This window comes from Amblyomma americanum, chromosome 1 (assembly GCF_052857255.1).
Source record: "Amblyomma americanum isolate KBUSLIRL-KWMA chromosome 1, ASM5285725v1, whole genome shotgun sequence".
In the NCBI taxonomy this organism is placed as follows: domain Eukaryota; kingdom Metazoa; phylum Arthropoda; class Arachnida; order Ixodida; family Ixodidae; genus Amblyomma; species Amblyomma americanum.
In genome coordinates this window covers 126,025,550-126,042,758 of record NC_135497.1, presented here as the reverse complement: position 1 = coordinate 126,042,758, position 17,209 = coordinate 126,025,550, and the positions used below count along the sequence as shown (strand labels likewise).

At 46.7% G+C, this 17,209-nt stretch overlaps 1 long non-coding RNA gene across 1 annotated transcript; it reads right to left on the bottom strand.

Moving 5' to 3' along the window:
* Positions 1-11,627: 11,627 nt before the first annotated feature.
* On the bottom strand, positions 11,628-15,482 carry LOC144135805 (uncharacterized). Its single transcript, XR_013315555.1, has 2 exons — positions 15,357-15,482; positions 11,628-11,797 (listed from the first exon to the last, which is right to left on the bottom strand). It is a non-coding gene; the product is annotated as an uncharacterized LOC144135805 (long non-coding RNA).
* Between the last annotated feature and the right edge of the window lie 1,727 nt (positions 15,483-17,209).

Below are 17,209 nucleotides of genomic sequence, written 5' to 3'. Positions count from 1 at the left end.
GGCATGGACGCGTGCTGATTGGAACCTGGAGCACGAGGCGATTACCTTCCAGACGATGGCGGTGAGTGACCGGGGCAATATGGCCACAGTTGCACTGGCACCAGAAGCACGAGGTCGCCTCTTTCATGGTGGCGAGCAACTGGCGCGACGTTGCCGTACGTGCTCGGCCGAAGAGCACGAAATGGTCACCTTCACAATGACAGCGGTGAGCTCCAGGAGTGAACTGGCCATGGACACGCCGGTACCACGAGCACGGAGTGGTCATTTTCAGGATTATATCTTTGGCTAATCGGTGCGGCATGGCCATCCCCGCTGGGACCAGGAACACGAGGTTGTCCATCCCGATGATGGTGGTGCGCGATGAGAGTGACGAATGCTGCAACGCAGTCGGCGTGGACGATGACAACGCTGTGGTCGGCTTCGAATCCCTGGCTCGACCGCTGGCGCATACTGGCCTCCAACCTTCTGCCACCATCGGGGAAACGAACGGAGAGCAGGAAACAGTCGGGCAGCTTCCAGCAGACCAGGGGCTCTGCGCCAGTTCTCACAGCCTTGGGCAGACACGCCGTGCAGGATTCCAGCCAGAACGGTTCCACAGCTGCGCCAAGATCGGGTTGTCGCCCTCGCCGAAGCCCGTCGGCATCAGTTTCGGTTGAGAAGCGAGCTGAGAAGCAATCGCGCTACGCTTGGTTGCGCAGCAGGATAGAGCAACTTCGGTCGGCGTTCTCGTCTCGCTGCGAAGCAACAATGATGGAGGCCTTGGTGTTCTGAAGTAGGGAGGGCGCATGCGCTGGGTGCTTCGAACGCAATTCGAAGGCACGTATGCCGCGTGTTGCACGAGAGCGGACGGAGCTTTCTTCCTCCTTCTCTTCGTCAGAATCAGCTGAAGGAATGTACGCTTGATGGACCTCGGTGATCTTTGGCAGTGTAATCTGGCGGTATTTTATTTCGTCCTTTTGGATTGCTGTGCTTCTTAATCTCTACGGTGTTTAAAACAAAATCCAACGATAACGCCGTGACAGTGGCGGAGCGACACTCCTGTTAATCCTGGAAGCAAACGTGTAGTTCAAGTGGAAAACTGAGGAACCGCTGTGGCCGCGGTGGCGCAATTGACACCAGAACACAAATATCCCGCTCGTGCCACCAGTAATACAAAAAAATGCTATTAATTTTGAACATGATAGTTCTTCTAGTATCCCTGCTGTTATCGGCATCACTGCTCACCCATTTGCATTTAACTGTGCGGTCTAAGGAAGAAGAATGAACAGCATGGTAGGCGCGTGTGAAGAAGACGAAGTACAGCAAATTTGTAGATTCGTATCGCACTAACAATTCCTTTTCTAAAAAGATTTTTATATTTCAGTGAAACGCCTATGCAAGCCTATACCCGCGTTGTAAATATTATTGAATGCGTTGGGGCTGCGCTGCAACACGTTTTTGACATGAGCTATTTTGACACCAGCAGGGCTGAACGGTTGCGAGCGGTGGCCATTGAGTGATGAGAGGTAGTCTTTCTAGAGGAACTTCTGCTAGTCTTTATGCGGATGCACTTATACTGCTGATATGAATATTCCTCGCGTCATATAGACGAAATCTTAACATCAACTTTTTGATGAATTGGAAAGAGAAGTTTTCGCTGCCGTAGAAGCTAAAGTTTGATATCGAGCCTCGAAATAACAATGCAGGTGTTAGTGAACAGCAACCAGAGCTGAGGAACAGTGAGAGTATTTGGACGCCTCACCTTGCGGTCTTATTATTTTTTCTACCGCTCTCCTTCTCCTGTGAGCATACACAGAGAGCCGCAAGAAGCGACCGGGACACCTACATTAAAACTCGCTTATACCGCGGCTCGTGCAGCACCTGTGACACAACCTCAACAGTAGGCGAAATGCAGCGCGTGTGGCTACTTTTTCCTTAGAACGGGCATCCGGCGTCCTCAACAGCTCCTGCTTTCTCCTAGACCGAGATATAGCCGCGCCGCGTAAACCTACGGATGAGAGGGAATTTCTTGTCGTCTGCCGAGAAGAGCATTTACTCAAGATGCATTCACCACAGATTATCTGCAAGTTCATGAATTCTTCTATAGAAAACAGCTGGTTTAAAAACCGGCAAAATGCGTCTGGCGGTAGCCAGGCGACCCGCCGCGGTGGCTCAGTGGTTAGAGCGCTCGGCTACTGATCCGGTGTTTCCAGGTTCGAACCCGACCGCGGTGGCTGCGTTTTTATGGAGGCAAAACGCTAAGGCGCCCATGTGCTGTGCGATGTGAGCGCACGTTAAAGATACCCAGGTGGTCGAAATTATTCCGGCGCCCTCCACAACGGCACCTCTTTCTTCCTTTTTTCTTTCACTCGCTCCTTTATCCCTTCCCTTACGGCGCGGTTCAGGCGTCCAACGATATTTGAGAGAGATACTGCGCCATTTCCTTTCCCCCAAATCCAATTATTATTATTATTATTATAGCCAGACGCATTTTGCTTCGCGCAAGCAAGAAACTTAGATGTACTGGGCGCCGCGCTGAGTGTTACTGAAAAGAGCTTCATGAAGAGCACCGGACACAAAATTCGGAGTTTGTGGGTTCGTATCCCACCAGCGGCAAGTGGTTGTTTTTCTTCTGCTTTCTTATTCATTAAATTTCCGCGATATTATACTTACACCATTAATTTAGTATTGATCAACACTAAATGTAAAAAAAAAGTAGAAACATTCCCCTGTGCTCCTTGGTTTCAGTGACCGTTAACAGGTTTTCTTCGAATGTATGCATAACGAGCCCCCTTACTTCCGTCCCCTCGGCTGCTTAGTAGTAGAGGGCGTTACAGATTAGGTTAAAGCGTTCATCTTGTCGACAATCGCCTTCAAGGAAGGCTATGCAAGTTTTGAAAATGTGTGTTGTTGAATCTCTTCGGCGACACGATGACCGATTGTCTTCTGGCAACAATCAGCTTCAGTAGCTCGTTAAAATGTATAACTAATCGCAGGTGAAGCGTTCACGATAGCTGGCGGCAGTTCAGCTACATTAGCCAAATTACTGCAGGTCGGGAAATGCTCTTACTTAAAGCAGAATAGTTTAGGTGTAAATTTATGGGTGTTTAACGTCCCAAAACGACACAGGCTGAGAGGGACGCCGTAGAATAGTATAGCTTCGTTAGAGCTCGTGTCTGCGATGCTGGCATCCGCACCAACGAAATCATTCCATGAGACATGCGACTAGTTGTGCATTAGAGACGCGTTGAAAGAAATACACACGAGTCTGATCCCCTTGCCCTTCGACTGCGTCATCAATCGTTCCTGGGCCCAGCAGCGACCAAGGCAGTGTAGTGTATGCGTCGACACAGAATATGTAAGCTGCACTGTTGTCTGCGATTCTCCGTCAGGTAGTTACACGCAGTGACCGAACGCTCCGCGAGTTCTACCTTGAACGATTAATAACTGGACGCCGCACTCCAGTTGTAACCTACACAGTGCTGTGCGCGTGTGTGATTTAATTCCTCTTAAATGAACTAATCACGCGCACAACCTGAACACATTACTTATTGTGTAAATAGTTTGTACATATTACTTCTCCCCCTGTCCTCTATTCCTGTCCCCTCATCTCTTTCATTTCATTTCTCCATTCTGCCTGCTGTCCTTTATTTCCGCTGCCCCAGCTCAGGTGCTTCAGTATCGATGGCAGATGCCGGGGCTAGCAAAAATCTTTTCCTTCCTTTTTACTATTATTTTTAATAAAACCACTACCACCACCACCACTGTTGTCTGCGGGCTCTGTACTCACGTCAACAGCAGACAAAGTCGACAGCCGATTGCAGAAGTCGCATACCACATGACCAGATGTTCCAGCAAGGTAGGCGGTGATATACAGTTTCAATTGCGCCTTTTCTTACATTTTTTTTTATGGGGGGGGGGGGTGGTTGCCATGTTCTCTGCGGGGTGGCGTCACGGGGAATGAAAGACGCTCTTGGGTCTTCGCGTTTGCTGGTTGGTTTAATTGGTTTTGGAGGGAAATGAAATGGCGCAGTATCTGTCTCATATATCGTTGGACGCCTGAACAGCGCCGTAAGGGAAGGGTAAAGGAGGGAGTGAAAGAAGAAAGGAAGAGAGAGGTGCCGTAGTGGAGGGCTCCGGAATAATTTTGACTACCTGGGGATCTTTAACGTGCACTGACATCGCACAGCACACGGGCGCCTTAGCGTTTTTACTCCATAAAAACGCAGCCGCCGCGGTAGGGTGCACTTGCTGAAAGCGCGAGTTTTTCGACTACAGGGGCAAGTTTACGGCGCCTCCTCCTTCGCTATAACGAGCTGTGCAGCCATAGTTGTTCGTTCTATTTGAGATGCGTTGCCATTACCCTAATACATGCCTATATTTTCACTGTAGCGCCGCCCTCGTTCGTGATAACCGAGAGTTTACTATATCCGCGGCGGTTGTAAGTGGGCTGCTGTGGGCAAAGAAAAGGCACAGTAACTTCCTCGCGTTCAACACCCCAACAGCGCCATGGGGAAAGGGATCGAGAAGGGAGGCAAAAAAAAGTGTCGCCGTAGTGGAGGATTAACCTTGACCAGCTGCAATTCTTTGCATGCGGCGGATTCCTTTTTATGGAGGCAAAATGCTAAGCCGCCCGTGTGCTGTGCGATGTCAGTGCACGTTAAAGATCCCCAGGTGGTCGAAATTATTCCGGTGCCCTCCACTACGGCATCTGCTTCTTCCTTTCTTCTCTCAGTCCCTCCATTATGCCTTCCCTTATGGCGCGGTTGAGGTGTGCAACGATATATGCGACAGATAATGAGCCATTTCCTTTCCCCCAAAACCAATTATTATTATTAACTTAAATTCCGGAACAGCACTAGCCATTTTACATTTTGCCTCTATCAAAAGGCGACCGTCACTGACAGTATCCAACCCGCCACCTCGTGCTCAAGAGGAAAACACCACAGCTTCCGAACACCAGCGCTGTGTTTCTCCCAACAGCTACAGACAGCATTCAAACGAAGGATTCAGCTCTAAACGAGCGCGAAAGAAGAGTAAAAAATTGCCGAAAACTATGTTTTTAATCCGTACAACGTATTTTGAAAACATACACAACGTTATCGGAAATTAGACAATAGCCACACCCGCCAGGACCAGGAGTACGAGACCGTCATTTTCACGATGGTGGTGCGCGCCAAGGCTGGTATGGACGCGTGCTCATTGGAACCAGGAGCACGAGGCGATTACCTTCCAGACGATGGCGGTGAGTGACCGGGGCAATATGGCCACAGTTGCACTGGCACCAGAAGCACGAGGTCGTCTCTTTCATGGTGGCCAGCAACTGGCGCGCCGTTTCCGTACGTGCATGGCCGAAGAGCACGAAATGGTCACCTTCACAATGACAGCGGTGAGCTTCAGGTGTGAACTGGCCACGGACACGGCGGTACCATGAGCACGCAGTGGTCATTTTCAGGATTATATCTTTGGCCAATCGGTGCGGCATGGCCATCCGCGCTGGGACCAGGAACACGAGGTTGTCCATCACGATGACGGTGGTGCGCGATGGGAGTGACGAATGCTGCAACGCAGTCGGCGTGGACGATGAGAACGCTGTGGTCGGCTTCGAATCCCTGGCTCGACCACAGGCGCATACTGGCCTCCAACCTTCTGCCACCATCGGGGAAACGAACGGAGAGCAGGAAACAGTCGGGCAGCTTCCAGCAGACCAGGGGCTCTGCGCCAGTCCGACACACCGTGCAGGATTCCAGCCAGAACGGTTCCACAGCTGCGCCAAGATCGGTTGTCGCCCTCTCCGAAGCCCGGCGGCGTCAGTTTTGGTTGAGAAGCGAGCTGAGAAGCAATCGCGCTACGCTTGGCTGCGCAGCAGGATAGAGCAACTTCGTTCGGTGTTTTCGTCTCGCTGCGAAGGAACAATGATGGAGGCCTTGGTGTTCTGAAGTAGGGAGGGCGCATGCGCTGGGTGCTTCGAACGCAATTTGAAGGCACGTATGCCGCGTGTTGCACGAGAGCGGACCGAGCTTTCTTCTTCCTTCTCTTCGTCAGAATCAGCTGAAAGGATGTACGCTTGATGAACCTCGGTGATCTTTGCCAGCAGACTGTGGCGGTATTTTATTTCGTGCTTTTAGCTTGCGGTGCTTCATAATCTCTGTCGTGGTTAAAACAACATCCAACGATACCGCCGTTACAGTGGCGGAGCGACACTCCTGTTAATCCTGCAAGCAAACGTGCAGTTCAAGAGGAAATCTGAGGAACTGCTTTGGCTGCGGTGGCGCAATTGACACCAGAACACAAATATCCCGCTCGTCCCACCAGTAACGGAATAAAAATACTATTAATTTTTTACAAGATAGTTAAGGCTTACAAGACAGCTCTCCACTTACCCAGAAACACGTCAACCGAGAAACTGCTACAATTAGGCATCAGCAACACTTTCGACGAACTCGCGGAAGCGCTGCTGGGAGCACAAAAAGTCAGACTAAGAGGCACTCCTGCGGGACGGGCGCTCCTGAAAAGGCTGGGTCGGGACACTCGCGGACTGACAGGCATACGCGGAGATGCCGGACCACCTTAGAGAAACCTTTAACGTTAAGCCTATACCGCGAAATATGGACCCTAACCTTCACGCAAACCGACGCAAGGCTAGGGCGGAGTACGTAGAGAAAACGCTAGCCTCGGAAGAAAACACAGTATACACGGACGCTGCCGTCTACCCGTGCGGGTCAGAACACGCAGCCGCACTGGTAGTCGTAGACAGCAAAGGAAGAATGCTAACGAGCGCCGCAGCAAAAGTCGCGGGCGCAGCGGAGGCCGAGGAAATTGCCGTCGCGCTGGCGGCAGCAGAAGGCTACAGAACCGGTCGCCCACTCAACATACTAACAGATTCGAAAGAAACGTGCAAAAACTATACAAAGGGCAGAGTCAGCAAAACGGCCCTTAGGATACTCGGCGAGGTAGCCCCTGCAGGGTTGGAAAAACTCAGACATAATTTAATTTGGATCCCAGGCCACGCGGGAATAGAGGGGAACGAAAGGGCAGACAGCTTAGCTCGAGGGGAAGCAATCCGAGCCGGGCAGTCACACGCCCCGGGTCTTCACCTTCAAGCCTGCGAGGGGGGATACACAGAACTTTTAAACCTATGCAAAGGCGTCAGGATTAGATACCCGCCACCACACAAAGCTCTGACAAAGGAGGAGGCCACTGCTTGGCGCAGATTGCAAACGAACTCCTTCCCCAATTTATATATACTAAGCAAAATGTACCCATCGCAATACAGGGACACCTGTCCGTGGTGCGGAGCCATACCCACACTCTACCACATCTCATGGGAATGCGAACGTAACGAGGCATTTCACAAACACAAACACCCGAGTGCGGAGCAATGGGAGAGCCGTCTCACCAGCAGCGAGCTCACGGCCCAGAGGGCCTTTATAGAGCACGCGACCGGTGCAGCACGACTCAGTGGAGCCTTGGAATAGGGGCCCACCCTTGCTGAAAGAAGACTCTAGTCGCCGGCACAAGCACGAAGACGACGGAGCCTTCGATCCGCGAATCCCTTTGGAAATCAATAAATGTTTTCACTCACTCCTCTGGTATTCCTGCTGCTATCGGCATCACTGCTCACCCATTTCCATTGAAATGTGCGGTCTTGGGAAGAAGAGGCAGCAGCATGGTAGGCACGGGTGAAGAAGACGAGGTACAGAAAATTTGTAGATTCGTCTCGTGCTAACAATTCCTTTTCTAAAAAGACTTTTATATTTTTGTGAAACGCCCATGCAAGCCTATATCCGCGTTGTAAATATTACTGAATGCGTTGGGGCTGCGCTGCAACACGTTTTTGACATGAGCCATTTTGACACCAGCAGGGCTCAGCAGGGCGCCGTGGTGGCTCAGTGGTTAGAGCGCTCGGCTACTGATCCGGAGTTTCCAGGTTCGAACCCGACTGCGGCGGCTGCGTTTTTATGGAGGCAAAACGCTAAGGCGCCCGTGTGCTGTGCGATGTCAGCGCACGTTAAAGATCCCCAGGTTAAAGTGTACTAGAAGGGGCAGTGGGCTTACTCTCCAGCCAAGCTCCCACTGGCGGGCGCGCCGGAAATGTCAACGATTTTTGCTTCACGCACGTGCTCGAACACGGTCGACACGGCCCGCTACAGATGGATGGATGGATGGATGGATGGATGGATGGATGGATGGATGGATGGATGGATGGATGGATGGATGGATGGATGGTTGGATGGATGGATGGATGGATGGATACGGCTGAACCCTTTACATCGGGCGGTGGCTCAAGCCACCTAGCCATGTCTTGGGAAATTTTACTCGTGTCTTGCTTTTAGCCACCAATCAGATAACCTTCGCTTGGTTACTTCTAACCTCTTAAAATCCACTTTCCCTTCACTATCCCTAAACCCCAATGCCTTGGGTAAGTCAGCCCCGCTGCCTTCCACTGTAGGGTGAAGCCCTTTACAGAAAAGTATCAAGTGTAGCAGGGGGCGGCAGAAGGTTAGATGGGCGGATGAGATTAAGAAGTTTGCAGGCAAAGGGTGGATGCAGCTGGCAAAGGATAGAGTTAATTGGAGAGACATGGGAGAGGCCTTTGCCCTGCAGTGGGTGTAGTAGGGCTGATGATGATGATGATGATCAAGTGTTCAGCTGTTTCCTCCTCCTCTCCGCACGCAATGCACAAAGTGTCTATCTCCTGGTACCTGACTCTATACGTCTTAGTCCGCAAAACTCCAGTCCTGGCCTCAAACAACAAAGAACTTCCCCTACAATTATCATAGATATTTTCTTTGACAATTTCCTGTTTAAAGGTCCGGTATGTTTCTAGTGCCGATTTCGTCAGCATCCCTGTTTTCCACAAAGCTCTCTTTGTTCCTTTAACCTTTTTCTTAACCGATAATTGCTGATTTGCCCCCTTACTGCTGTCCAGATATTTGCTTGTCAATTTTCTAGTTCGCTTTCTCCATTTCGTTTCAACATTCTTTATATACAGGTATCTGAAAACTTTCCTAGCCCACCGCTTTTCCTCCATCCTTCTCAATCGTTCCTCAAATGCTATCTTACTCCTAGCCTCTCTGCTCTCGAAAGACGCCCATCCCATATCACCCTGTACCCCCTGATTTGGTGTATTGCCATGTGCCCCCAAAGCTAACCTCCCTACTCCCCGTTGCCTAATTTCCAGCCTTGCTTGAACATCTGGCCTCATACACAGGACCGCATTCCCGAAGGTCAGGCTAGGGACCATCACCCCTTTCCAGATTCCTCTTACCACCTCATACCTATTGTAATTCCACAGTGCCCTATTTTTCATGACAGCTGCATTCCTACTAGCTTTATTCATTACATATTTTTCATGCTCTGTCAGATACTCAACACTGTTATTTATCCACACCCCAAGATACTTGTACTCATTCACTACATTTAGCACGAACTCCTGTATTCTATGCTCGCCGCCCTCTTCATTAAATGTCATGACTGCAGATTTTTCCTTACTATACTTGAAGCCTAATCTATCTCCCTCTGTACTGCATATGTCTAACAACTTCTGCAGGTCTTCCTTGTTGTCAGCCATTATCACTATATCGTCCGCATATATTAGTCCCGGTAATGTCTGTTTAATCAATTCCCCTTGCTTGAAAAAAGATAGGTTGAAACCTAGTCCGCTCCCCTCTAGCTTGGCATCAGCGCCGCGCCGCGGCCTTTCGGCATAAAAACACTAACTAATGAATTCCTTTGCAGATCATGTACGGAGCGTCCGTCAGCCGTTTCCCCCATAAAGGTAGGTTCAGGAATTAAAGCAGCGCGTACATATATGTGAGCGACCGAGCAGCGCCGACCAGCACGAAGCTACAGTGAAGTTGCTGGTGGCGCCACCTTTCGTGCTTGACATGAACGGCATCAGGGAACGACGGGAAGTGAGCCCACTGCCCTCTTCTAGTACACTTTACCCAGGTGGTCGAAATTATTCCGGAGCCCTCCACTACGGCACCTCTTTCTTCCTTTTTTCTTTCACTCCATCCTTTATCCCTTCCCTTACGGCGCGGTTCAGGCGTCCAACGATATATGAGACAGATACTGCGCCATTTCCTTTCCCCCAAAACCATTTATTAATATTATTATTATTATAGCCAGACGCATTTTGCGTCGCGCAAGCAAGAAACTTAGATGTACTGGGCGCCGCGCTGAGCGTTACTGAAAAGAGCTTCATCAAGAGCACCGGACACAAAATTCGGAGATAATGGGTTCGTATCCCACCAGCGACAAGTGGTTGTTTTTCTTCTGCTTTCTTATTCATTAAATTTCCGCAATATTATACTTACACCATTAATTTAGTATTGATCAACACTAAATGTAAAAAAAAAGTAGAAACATTCCCCTGTGCTCCTTGGTTTCAGTGACCGTTAACAGGCTTTCTTCGAATGTATGCATAACGAGCCCCTTACTTCCGTCCCTTCGCCTGCTTAGTAGAAGAGGGCGTTACAGATTAGGGGAAAGCGTTCATCTTGTCGACAGTCGCCTTCCAGGAAGGCTATGCAAGTTTTGAAAATGTGTGTTGTTGAATCTCTTCGGCGAGACGATGACCGATTGTCTTCTGGCAACAATCAGCTTCAGTAGCTCGTTAATATGTATAACTAATCGCAGATGAGTTCACGATAGCTGGCGGCAGTTCAGCCACAGTCAAATTACTGAAGTTCGGGCAATGCTCTTACTTAGCGTAGAGTAGTTTAGGTCTAAGGGGGTTTAACGTCCCAAACGATACAGGCTAAGAGGAACGCCGTATAATAGCATAGCTTCGTTAGAGCTCGTCTCTGCGATGCTAGCATCCGCACCAACGAAGTCGCTCCATGAGACATCCGACTAGTTATGCATCAGAGACGCGTTGAACGAAATCCACAGGAGTCTGATCCCCTTGGCATGCGACAGCGTCATCCGCTGTTCCTGGGTCCCTGCAGCGACGTAGGTAGCGTAGTGCATACTTTGGCACAGAATGTAGCTGCACTGTTTGTTGTCTGCGCGCTGTCTGCACACGGTAACAGCAGAAAAGGACGACAGTCTACCGGGCCGCCCTTACAAAAATTTCTTTAGACAGTCCATAGACTGTCTATGAACTTTAGTCTAAGAAGTCTATAGACAAATCCTTTAGACCAGTCTATAGACATTCTATAGACTTATGGCCATACACATTTAGTAGAGTTTTGTCTATAGACAGTCCATAGACAAAAGTCTACTGAAAGTAGATAGGTCCATAGGCAGTCTATAGACACAGGTCCATAGACAGTCTATAGAAGATTTATAGATTTATGACCATAGACTTCCTATAGACTTCTGTCTATAGACCATCTATAGACAAATGTCTACTGATAATAGACACAGGTCTATAGGCAGTCTATAGATGATCTATAGAATTAGGCCATACACTTCCAGGTTCTGTCTATAGACAAAAGTCTACTGGTCCAGTAGACATAGGTCTATAGACATTCCAGTTATGTGGCCTGGCCATGCTGTAGACATTTGTCTATAGACAGCCTATAGAGCTGTCTAAAAAACCTTAATAGACCATTGTCTGTAGACTGCCTATAGACAGTCGTCTACAACTGTTGAAAAAGGTCACCACACGGTCTTCACAAATGACATGACGCTCAATATACTTACAATTTAGTTTATTTCCAAGCTATGCAGGCAAGGAATATGCAATACATGCACCATAAGAATGCACCACATAAAAATAAATGTTGAAAGTAATGGTCCGACTATAGTTTCCTCAGAAGCAATCTTGCGACCTGTTGTCTGCAGTCAGTCATCCGGGCATGTTGACCTGTACAGTGGAAGGAAAAAAATAAGAGGAACTGAACAAAAAATTCCCACACCATCTCTACAAATGTGCTTACAACACAAGGTACATATATCCTGGCTATCCCATTCAAGAAAGCTAGTCAATGTTTTGGTTTGGTTTTATGTGGTCCAAAAACCCAAGGTGACTCAGGCTATGAGAGGCGCCATAGTGAAAGGTTGCGTAGTAATTTCGGCCACCTGCGGTTTCTTACCGTGCACTGACATTGCATAGAATACAGGCCTCTAGCATTTTGCCTGTATCGAAACGCGACTGGCTAGACCAGGATCGAACCTGCATGATTAAGGTTGTAGTAGTAATACAGTTTATTTGGGACAAAAATATACAAAATTTGTCCTGGGTGAGAAGGCTAATGGCAATTTTCCTGATAAAGCCATCCCACCCCTGTCAGCAGTGGCAATCACTATAGGTATATTCGAACACATTTGCAGTACAGTACATTGTACAACAACAAATATGTATGCAACCACACAAAACAAAACAAATGGACAACCCTGAGGAATGTGTGCATGCTTCTGCATATGAAAAAAAAAAGGTTTACAGATTCCCGAATACTATTTACACAGACAACACACCGAAATATCATCCATGACACAAAAGAAATTCTTTGACTCATTATTCCATTAGGTACTTATGTCTTAGTGTTTTCTTTAGGTAGTGATGGGTAGATTGGTAATAATTCAAAGATGGCTGGATATTGATTCAATAAATTTGCTATTTGCATACATAATCTCACATCACCATAGTTTGTGCGAGGTCGGGGCACCTGTATTTTATCTTCCCTAAGGAGATGTGGAGCATGTTTCTTTTTGTATTGAACCTTTTTAATTTGAACGCTGTAACATATACTGGTGCACGATTTCCAGAAATAACATATTTGAATAGCTTACAGATCTCTAGTATGTCATAGACCTTAAAGCATGGCATTTTTCCTGATGAGGCCATCCCACCCCTGTCAGCAGTGGCAATCACTATAGGCATATTCGAACACATTTGCAGTACAGTACATTGTACAACAACCAATATGTATGCAAGCACACAAAACAAAACAAATGGACAACCCTGAGGAATGTGTGCATGCTTCTGCATATGAAAAAAAAAAGGTTTACAGATTCCCGAATACTATTTACACGGACAACACACCGAAATATCATCCATGACACAAAAGAAATTATTTGACTCATTATTCCATTAGGTACATATGTCTTAGTGTTTTCTTTAGGTAGTGATGGGTAGATTGGTAATAATTCAAAGATGGCTGGATATTGATTCAATAAATTTGCTATTTGCATACATAATCTCACATCACCATAGTTTGTGCGAGGTCGGGGCACCTGTATTTTATCTTCCCTAAGGAGATGTGGAGCGTGTTTCTTTTTGTATTGAACCTTTCTAATTTGAAGGGTGTAACATATACTGGTGCACGATTTCCAGAAATAACATATTTGAATAGCTTACTGATCTCTAGTATGTCATAGACCTTAAAGTATGGCAAGCAATGTTCTACTTTTGGAATTTTCGAATACCAGATATTGAGCGCGTTTCCAGAAGGTGAACCTAATCAAGGTTTCTTTGTGTTGTGTCTGATGATACCAGGGAACAATATGTAACGTGAATGAAAGAGAGCATAGTAAGTTTGTTGCTTCACTGGCAACCTGTTTAATATGCCAAAAACACGTGAAAGTTCAATTCGGAGAGCTTCTGTGTGCGAATTCTAGAGAAACATTTCATGAAAGATAACACCTAGAAAGCAAATCCTCTTAGACTGGTTGATAATTTTATTCCAGAACTTCAATTTGAACTCACTATCTTTATTGCTACCTTTAGGCTTGAAAATCAGGTATTCTGTCTGGTTTATCTTTAAATCTAGTTTAATAAAGGCTAACCAAAAGTCTAAATAGTGAAGCCATTCATTTGATTCCCTGTAAACGAAACTTTCATTGAAACCTGAAAAAAATACATTAGTGTCATCTGTATGTAATACCGTTTCAAAGCAGCCTGGGGTGTTTATAATATCACTCATATATATCAAGAATAATATGGGGCCTAGAATGGATCCCTATGGAACTCCGTATTTAATAGTGCCTTGATCGGATTCGGAGCTCTTTATTGTGGTGTATTGCTCCCTACAAATTAAACAGTTTTCCATCAGGGCATGTGCTGTACCTTGGATTCCATAGAACGGTAGCTTTATAAATAATATATCATGATGGACAGAATCAAAGGCTTTCCTGAAATCAAGAAATAAACCCAAAGTAAGCTTTCATTTCTTAATGTTGTCAACAATTTTCTGTTTAATATAAAGTAAAGCAGTTTCAGTTGCCTTATTCTTTCTGAATCCAAACTGCTTGTTTACTATCAAGTTATGCAGAGTGAGGAAATCGACAATTCTTTTGTTCATTATGTGTTCAGCAACTTTTGAAAAGACTGAAAGCACTGACATTGGTCTATGGCTGTTCAAGTCTTCAAAAGCACCACGTTTATGAATAGCTGGAACACGCGCAAGCTTCATTTGGTTTGGAAATATACCTACTTGAAGTATGCAGTTGCATATACACGTAAGGACTGGAGCTATCAGTGCAGCTACAGCTTTCACGGGGGAAATTTTCACATCATCGTAGGCTGATGCACAGTTGTCCTTCAGCGTCATGATAATGTTGAGGACTTATTCGGCGCAAGCTGGAGTGAGAAATACAGCTTGAGGACATTGAATATTCATGTATTGTTCACACGATAATGCACCATGAATATCATTTGAGGCACCAACTTCTACAAAGTGCATGTTGAAAAGGTTTGCAATGTTTTCGTCAGTTCAGCCCTGTGTAGGTAATGCACAGCGGTAATGTCGTCTTGTGTAATAGACTTAACTAGCAGCTTTTCTTCAATCTCATTTACTTTGCTTAGCAAGTCCTCATCCTGGGTTTCAGTCAATATATGAAGCTCTAGGGTAAGAAAGCGACTACGTCCACTACAAATCATCTATGTCCTGCTTCAGCTGAGTTATATCACTACCTACATTGTTAGATCCCAGCCCTTCAACTCGCTTCGTTAGTTGTTTCGTAGTTTTTTCTTGAACAGTCAGGTGGTTCTGAAAGTCGTCAAACATATCAGAGAGCAACTGCATGTGCGACTCAAATGAATCAAACTTTTTTGACAAAGGCAAGAGAGAGCTTCGTTTCAGTCGGCAGTAATCTGAGTATCACGTTGGAATCATGCTGCGGATTGTTTGTGGTACTTGTGCCCTTGTGGTTGCCTCGACAAGAGTCACATTTCCATGCTTTCTTTTTGGCTTCGCGCTTAGCATTGAAAGATTCTTCTGTTATTCCCGCACACGCACCACAATAAAAATTAAATTTGCACTCTGAGCTTGTTGCAAAGATGCTATCAGTGAGTGGAAGACGGCAAGCACAACAACGTGCTATAGTACGCTCAGAACCTTTACAAAAACCCCATCCACTTAGCAGCAGCGATGACATAAAAGGAAAACAAAGTCACATAGAGTGAGGCATAATTATGCACAAACCTGCACAAAGGCAGAGATGGTTACATGATGCTCGCAGTTACGGTCACCACTGCCAAGTGAGGTCCCAGTGGAAGGAATCTTCTTTTATAGCCCACAGTGAACCGTTGATGCTGTGCCAGATTTCCGAATGACACCGACGACCATGCCTTCCTCGTGTGCTGCTTGAGACTACCGTACGTCTTCAGGGCACGTGTGATGACCAGTGAGATGTACAGCTGCACAGTGGGTAATCTGCACAAAGGCAGAGACGGTTATGTGATGCTCGCAGTTATCGTCGGTACTTTGCAGTGGTGACGATAACTTGATGTAGGTTTACATAACATAACTGACGACTTGGCATAACTTGAGCACCTGAAGAACACGATAACCACTGAGCCATCGCGCCGGATTCATCATTTCAGTAAATATCCATGACAAATTCTAAGTGGCTGTCATAAAACATTGTAACTAATACCCACATTCCGTGCAGCACTCAACCTCTATACTAAATACCTACTGCGAATACTGACCTCTGTATGCATTCCCTTTATATTAATTTGAATAGAATACTTAGAAAACTTGTGCAACTTATCATCATTGACTCGCTACGAGCTGTTGAGAATGCTACCCCATAAAACGTACATTCAGTGCTCCTTGCAAAAGGATCCCAACTGGAGAATATTCAAGCATTTATTCTTATACCCCATATTGAAGAGGCGCTTCAAAATACCCTGCATGAAGCCTGGTACGTATGCCAATAATCAAACGGGCACAAGCCATGCAAAACCTACCAGGCAGACTGCGAACCAGTTCACCACGGTTTTGCGCCCACAACTTGAAACACTAAGACTAAACAGCATACTCATACACCAGCGTGCACTCTTTGGAACAAGCGGGTTACAACACTTCCATGCTGTGCTCATTATCCAGAAAAACTCAAACAGCACATAGTGGCTGCAGTAGCGCCATTTCAGAACCATACATGAGCTTCAGACAACAAGCTCATTACTGCAAGGATGAAATACCATCTCAAATTCAGTTAAGTTTTTACTTTAAGTGCAGCCCGGACAGAGCAGTAAAAAGGAGACACCTGCATGCAGGTACTCTAACCTAATGCAGATAGAAAAATCAACGAAAGCAACGAACACACTCAAAGTAAGAATTATTCCATTGAAACAATTAACGTGTTCATCAAAAGGCGCAGCCATAATAAAACAGCGCGAGCAGAATTGTATTCGCGGCGCAAATAAGCGCCAAGTTACATTGGCGTTTTTGTAATGTAGCAGTCTGAGATCAGAAACGCATGCTCTGCCTCCCGCACAATTGGTACTGGAGAAATTTGTGCACGCGTAAGCGGGGTTCATGAACGAGCCTCTGGGAACGAAATGAAAGCCATCTCTTGTCGAGGCGCCCTTTACTCAGCTTTAGAAATGAATTGCCCGCAGGCCAGCAGCGGCGTCCAACGGCTCGGATAACAGAGATGGACGAATCCATACGTGTGCAACGAAAGGGGAGACGGGATGCAGCTCGTAGGATCTTCGCGGTGTTTGTACACGCTCGTCATTTGCGCCGGCAACCACTTTTTTTTCAACCATCACTCTATTAGCATTCCTCCACCGCCGCTTCACTACAACTTTGACAAACGCCTCGAGCTCTAGTCAATAGCGTTACAAAACATATTTGGTGAAACGTCGCTGCCCACGACGCACACCGAGTGAGCGGCTACAACAAAAAAGCAATTAATGCACACCTCTCAATGAACAGCACTCCATGGTCCCGACAGGCGATAATACAAAGAATAAAAAATAAATGTAATCGACCTCAGAATTTGATTGCGCGTTTCCGCAGATGCCAGGTAAATCGTGCTCACACGG